Below are 7,103 nucleotides of genomic sequence, written 5' to 3' on the forward strand. Positions count from 1 at the left end.
GCAGGGGCAGGAAGCCCACAGCTGTGATGGTGGGCATTGGTACCAATCACGCTTTGTAGCAGGTGAAGGCCCTGAGTCAGATCGCAGAGGCCCCGGGGACGTGGCTTCAGCAGATATTCAGGCACTGGGCCAGATTTGGGCAAAGTATCAGGAGTGCTTTATCACTCTCCCCTTTGACCCATCCACTATCCCACTAATGGTGAGAGACATTCCAGATTTCCAAACTAATCACCATGTTCCCTCCCTCTTTTTCCTACAAGATTCACCCTTTTGTCTCCTACTTTCAACAATGTTGTTGTTTCTTTCTTTCTAAGCTCAGCTCACAGAAACTTACTTTCTCTGAGGTGTTTAGATCCTTCTAGCTATTTATAGAGAAAGCAGGAAAAAATAAGTCAGCTCACTTAACAGAGGCCCTAGGGAGTGTAAGCACCACTCCTGAAGTCACCTGGCTCAGCCAGGGGAAGAAAAATTTGGGCAAATGCTGATTCTTTCACCTCGGCACCATTTGCTCTGGTGCAAAAATTTTAACCGTGTGCCAAGAGGTTGAATTTGTGAGTGGTGTACTCAGCAGGGGAGAGCCATATTATTATGTAATCTTAGTGTGAAGTCTTACACAAGCATAAGTTCTTTCTTCACCATTTATTCAACACTACCCGAAACAATGCTGGTTCTCATCAAGTAGCTCACCAGAGCGGACAATCTCTTTTTAGGTCCCTCTCTGCTGTCCCTTACCCAAAGAGAAACCATTCAAATAACTTTCGCAAGTTTGAAAATCTCACACGTTCACCACCTTTGTTTGTGAAAAAAGTCACTGCTGGCATCACATATGACAAGATAGACAGGACATCATAGTGCAGCTAATGTTGATTATTGGGTCTGTTCACTGGAACAGCAAGATCTGTTTACTTCTAGGACCCTCTCAGTACCTAGAGGGTCGAAATAACATTCTATGGAATTAACCAATATTCAATCTAAAAAAATCTAAAAGAAAGACCATTTCATATGGTTCGCCCTAATAATGAGGTCGCAGCTCTAAAGAATGGCCGAGGTTCGAAACCTCCTTCTGACGCTCATTATCAGGGTGACCTTTCCTTAAAGTGAGGGTAATTATAGAATATACCTCATAAGATGGTGGCAGCAAATGAAGTCACCCATGAGATGGCACATACTTTAGCTGCTAGTGTCCAAGAGTAAAAAGGGAGGCTTGGATTTCATAGACAGGCTACTCACAATGACAGCATCCCACCTTCGATCTCCCACTGGCTTATCTTTCCCTAATAGCCTACTTTCCCGACTTGTGCCACTGCAATTCAACACACAAATACTGAGAGTTAAGTGATACAATTAAACTTTCCTACTCAGGAAAGGAACATCAGAACATAAACTATCTACAGATAAGAAAAACCAGCGAAGTTAAATTTGATTTCTCAGCAACTTATCACCTCCACCCAGGCTTTCCTTTCCAGGCAGGCCCACATTAAATCCCTGGAGGCCTTTTAAGCTCTTTCCAGAGCTGAACCTTCTTCTTCTTTTTCTTTTCAATTTTATTCTCTTATTAGTCTTAAGCATACAGTATATTGGTTAGACATTTATATAGTTTGACCTTCCACCTGGAAGTTCGTCTTCCTCTGGTTTTCTGTAACATAATTCCCAGTCTTCCCTCTCTCCTGGATCTCATCCTTAGGCTTTCATTTCTTTCTAATTTTGGGACATATTTTTACATCCCTCTGCAACACTTCACTAACTTAGAGTACATCCCCACAGTGACCACCCAGCTTTACTAGTGGTCTCCAACATTTTTGACACCAGGGACCAGTGTTCCTATGACTAACGCCTGATGACCTGAGGTGGAGCTGAAGCAGTGATGCTAGCACTGGGGAGCGGCTGCAAACACAGATGAAGCTTCACTGGCTTACCTGCCTCTCACCTCCTGCTGTGCGACCTGGTTCCTAACAGGCCACCAACCAGTACCCGTCTGTGGCCTGAGGTTTGGCGACCTCTGCCTTACACGGTACATAGTTATACAATAGCCTCAGTTTGTAAGTAATTTATTAAGTACACATTTGTGTTTTTAAATTAGCTTTCATGGACTATATTACAGTTTGGAAGCACTGTAGATCCCATACTAATATAAAACATAGATAGATATCCATACTCACTCTATATAAGGTTCTTACTCGGAAGTCCAGACAAGGACTTGGTGATTGATACCCTGATTGGCTGACACACAGACAGTTCACAATTTAATTTTTGGCTCCACTCCAGGGCTGAGGGCCTTCACCATGACCCACTATCAAAGCCATCCTTTTCTGACCTTGCACAGAAATCCAGTGACTCATCCTGTCCCTGATACTGAACTCCTGGTTTTATAATCTACTGCTACACTCATTTCTACAGAGCTGCCAACCCTCCCAGGAATTATAGTTGGCCACCAGCAACCACATATCCTGTCTGGCATGTCCAGGACAGGACTTGCTCCCAGCCTCCCTCTGGCCTGAAATAGACTCCAGATTTGAATTCTCGATCCACCACTGCTTACATGGCAAGCCATTTTATCTCTTTGGGCCTTAATTTCCTCATCTGTAAAATAGGAATAAAAATACCCTGACAGAGATGTTATGAGAATGAATGACAAAGCAGACAGAGTTTGACACACAGTATTGCTGGGTGATCAGTAGCTCTTTTTCTTTGGATGATCACCTATCATAGCTGGCTCGATGCTGACTCCACCTGGCCTATCACCTCCTGTCCATCCTCATGTGCTGCTGACCCTGCCCATACCCACACTTACCTAACAGCCTCATCTGGTCTCTGAGTTCCAGTTTCTCCTACTCCTCTGAGAGGCTCGGTTGCATCTGTCCTGACGGCCGGCTGATGGTACACTGGAGCGTCTCCTACCAGCTCATGAGAGCTGGTCCTTGGCATTTCTCCCCAACTCCATGCTCAGTGACCGTCAGGTTGGTTGCTTAAAATCAGTTATAGAAGGATTATTTCCTCCACAGAAATCAGCAAACCCTACAATAAGGCTCTTTTCACTTGTTAAACATTTACAAGCACGCCAGTGCAGACTCTTCATTTTTTCTCTACCTTCTCTGGGCCTGATGATCTGACCTGAATATTCTAGTGCCACTCTTTTAAGAGAAGACCTCAGAAGTTGTCTCATGTACACAGACTGGCCTTGTATTTCAGTGAGAATGCATCTAAATCCATGCGAAAGTCTACAGAACAACTCTCAGCTCAGGAATGGAAACATGACACCAAGAAACAAAAAAGTCTAACGAATATACATTAACCTCAGGATTAACCCCACCACTAATGAGATCTGCTCAGCCCAGCCAGAGCCTTTTCTTCCTGCCCGGCTCCCTCTTGGTGATGAAGGCTCCAGGGACTGAGGCCTTCACCTGAGTTCTCTGATGGAAATCTTCCAGGCCCTAAATGACTGTGCCCTTTATACCACTCCTGCTTCTGGCTTAGAAATACTGTTGTCCAGTAGCAAAGTGTGTGGAAGAAGGTAATCCCTTTATGGGCAAAAAATGAAAGCCCTGCCTTTCTTTCTTTTTTTTTTTGTGAAGGCTCTAAACCACGCAAGTTTGCTAAGGTGTAAATTTTTTGATGGCTCAAATTCTGTTCCAGTTAATGTACCTAAGAGGCCTGAGCAAGTGGCCTGCCCCTCGATGGTGCTAAATTCAGATTTACGTAGGACCACATTTGGAGTTTGTAATGCTGACTTAGTGCCAGGCCACATTTACCTTTTATCCCCTTGAAGAAAGACTCCTTAAGCAAATAAACAGGTGGATGGGTAAGCATGTGCATGGTGGGGTGGAAGGAAAGATACTTTTCCTTATAAGGAAATGTATTCTTATGGGTTTCAAAGTGCAAATCGTTATCTCCTACAGCGGAATCTTATCTATTGATGATGGCTATCCTGGGTCTCTTTTCAGCAGTATTTTGTTCCTGCCTGTATTTAAAAGGACTCCCGCAGCCCAGATGAGAATACACCCCATCTTTCTGTCAGTTAAAACTTAAATCCTCTTTTCTCCCCTACAGGATTCATAAATTCTACCCATTTTCCTTCCTTCACAACACCAGATGACATAGAATGTAAAAAATTACTCCCTACCCTGTTTCCTCCCATATACCTACCCCTCGAGTTTCTGCCTCTAAAACCAGCATACAGGCCACATTCTCGTTTTGACACCTTTAATGATAACCTTCACAGGGACACAAACACAGTGACAAGTGTAAGGAAAGAGCATATGTTCTGAAGTTCTCCCCTACGTTCTCCTTACACAGGTCTCTGACCTGCACTAAAATGTGAAATGTGAGCCCAACATTTCAATAGCCCTTTCCTGCCCCCTTATTCTTCCCTCTTGCCTCAGGGCAGCAGCTCCTATGTCATCAGACTGTGATAAGTGTGCTTCTAATAATGGCAGAGGTCATGACCTTAATGAGGCACTTCACAGCTTACAAATCACTTTCTTTCCATTACTTTGGTGAAGCTCAGAACCTCCTTTGACCTAGGTGTTCTTGCGGCTGCCAACGTTTTAACGGCCAATGAGGCAGTGTGGATGAAGTGCCTGCCTGGTAGATGCCTGGTCGGAGCCCCTGCATCTCTCTTCTTCCTGCTCATTTTGCCTTACCATGGAAATATAGTGATTACTAAGGAAATATGTAGCCCTTAGAAAGAATCTGATTCAAAAAATTTTTTTCGAGAAAAGCATCTCCAATTGTGTTTTAACTTCATTTTATGTAGAAAATTCACACATACTTTCTATTTTCCATGTCACTGGCAACAGCTTCTTGGCTGATGACCAGGCCCCTCCTTTTATTTTGACGTAATAAAATCAGAGCCCCTCAGACTAGACATCCAGATGACCTCTTGCTATACTTCCAAAATCTAGGTTCGGGCCAGATCTAGACCAATCTGATATCTTCCCATTATTCCCCTATGGGCTTTTATTTCCTGCTTCATATTTCCACACATTCTCTTCATGCCTTCCTCCTAAAGTATCTAATGCACGAGTATTCTAAACCGCACAGCTTAAGTCTCTTTTAATGTTTCTTCCTGCTTTCTAATCCAAATTAACTCAGGAGCAGTTAGGATCTTCAGATACAGAATAGCTACTTTCTACTCCATGTAGTAATAACACAAAATATATTTTAAAATATTTATCAGTTTAAACATTTCACTAACTCTTGCTGGCTTTTATAATCAGATGGCTTTTCTCTCCGTATAAGTCAAATATCTCCAATATCTTTAGCACGCTGATATCAGATTTTAGAATGGAGAGAACAGGGGCCTGCTCTGTGCCAAGCTTAAGAGGTTATATTATTAATCAATTGGAGAAAAGATTAATTTATTCATACAACATGCATTTATAAATCACTTAACCTGAACTCCTGCAGTACTTAAGATCCAGTAGTATGTACTTGTTATGGGTATGTTATTCACGTCTTCCAATCAGACTGTGAAGCTCTTCAGAAGAATCTGATCTCAGCTTGCCACTACCTGTCTTTTGACATTAGGCACTTCATTTCACTTCCCAGGGCCTCAGTTTCCCTATTGCAGGAAGTGAGTAAACAGAGCATTCTAAACGCACTGATTCACCTTCTTTTCATTCAATTCAGTAAATATAGGTTAAGCACAGAACATAAGAGCTACTAGGGGAGCTCAAAGAAGTAGGTATTAAGTGCTGTTTAAGAGAACGCAGGTAATTGTTGAGACTGGGAGGTAAGTGAGTACATAGAAGTTCATTATACAACTGTTTACTTGTGTGCACATTTGAAAATACCCATACTAAAAAGAATAAAAGTAAATAGAAGGAATGCAGGCTGCACGTAGCAGACAGTAGCTGAGCAGAAATGAAGCATGGGTAGGATTTCAGTGAGCCGATACTGGGTCAGAGGCCATTCCAGGCAGGGACATCATGAGCCAAGGCATAGAGACTGGAAAATACAAGGTGTTCACAGAAAACTGGGAGTAGTCATGTGTGGCCACAGCACAGGGTGCAAGAAGGGAGTGGTAGGAAATGAGCTGGAAAGGTATCGTGGGGTCACAGCTGAAGGGCCGAGAGAGGCACAGTGAGGAGCCTGTGCTTAATTCAGTTCCAAGGGAAAGTGACCTCATTGGTTAAGCCCAAGTTGGCCCTACCCCTTCTCAGTCAGTCTGGGTGCAGGCCCGGGAGAAAGGCATGTGGCAGAAACTGGCAGAGGAGCATGCTGGCAGCACCACCAGCCTTGTTTCTTCACCAGGAAATAAGGTTTCCTGTAACTCAGACCCATGAATCAGCATTTCCTCTGTCAATAATACACAGCCAGATATGCAACAGCAGAGGGTTTAGGGGAATGGAAGAAAGGAAGGAATATTCCATGACACGGCCCGGCTCTGTTCTCTTTTCCCCTCATGAAACACTCCAGATAAGCTCCCAAATAACACTCAGGTTCCATAAGATGTTTCTCAGAGAACCTCGCAGTATCTTCTGAAGAGTGAGTCCTACAGAATACTCAGAGCTCTCTTGTCATATTATGTGTTTCCATCACCATTAGGATGGCAAAGATCACTTTCTAAATTCCTTCATTCTATAATAACTGAATGTTAACAATGTTTTATCTTTGTGGAGATTTGAGTGTACGTGTGATTTGCCTTTAGTTTTTACACATCTCCGTCCAATATTTTATTTGATTCTCATGATAATCCTGTGAGATACACAGGGGACATGATACTTATTTCACAAGTGCAGATTTGAAGCAGGGAGATGAGATGCTTCTTCCCTGTCAGATCTGTTTCGAAGAAGCCAGAATTGACCCTAACTCTTTAAACTCTAACCCAAGGTTTTTTTTTTTCAAAGTCACAGACTTTTAATAAATTCATAGATACATACATACATACATACATACATAAACACATAAATATATAAAGCTATATTTATCTTAAATGTATTTAATAAGTACTAGGTTATTAATAGTATTTTTAATTTAAAATATTAAAAAATATATGTTATATACATATATGTCCTACCTAGCAGCAGAAAGAATTTCATTCATTCCCTCTTTTCATTCATTCATTAAATATTGAAATTGACTGCCTGCTCTATACCAGGTTC

Source organism: Rousettus aegyptiacus, unplaced genomic scaffold (genome assembly GCF_014176215.1).
Source record: "Rousettus aegyptiacus isolate mRouAeg1 unplaced genomic scaffold, mRouAeg1.p scaffold_m13_p_4, whole genome shotgun sequence".
NCBI lineage: Eukaryota > Metazoa > Chordata > Mammalia > Chiroptera > Pteropodidae > Rousettus > Rousettus aegyptiacus.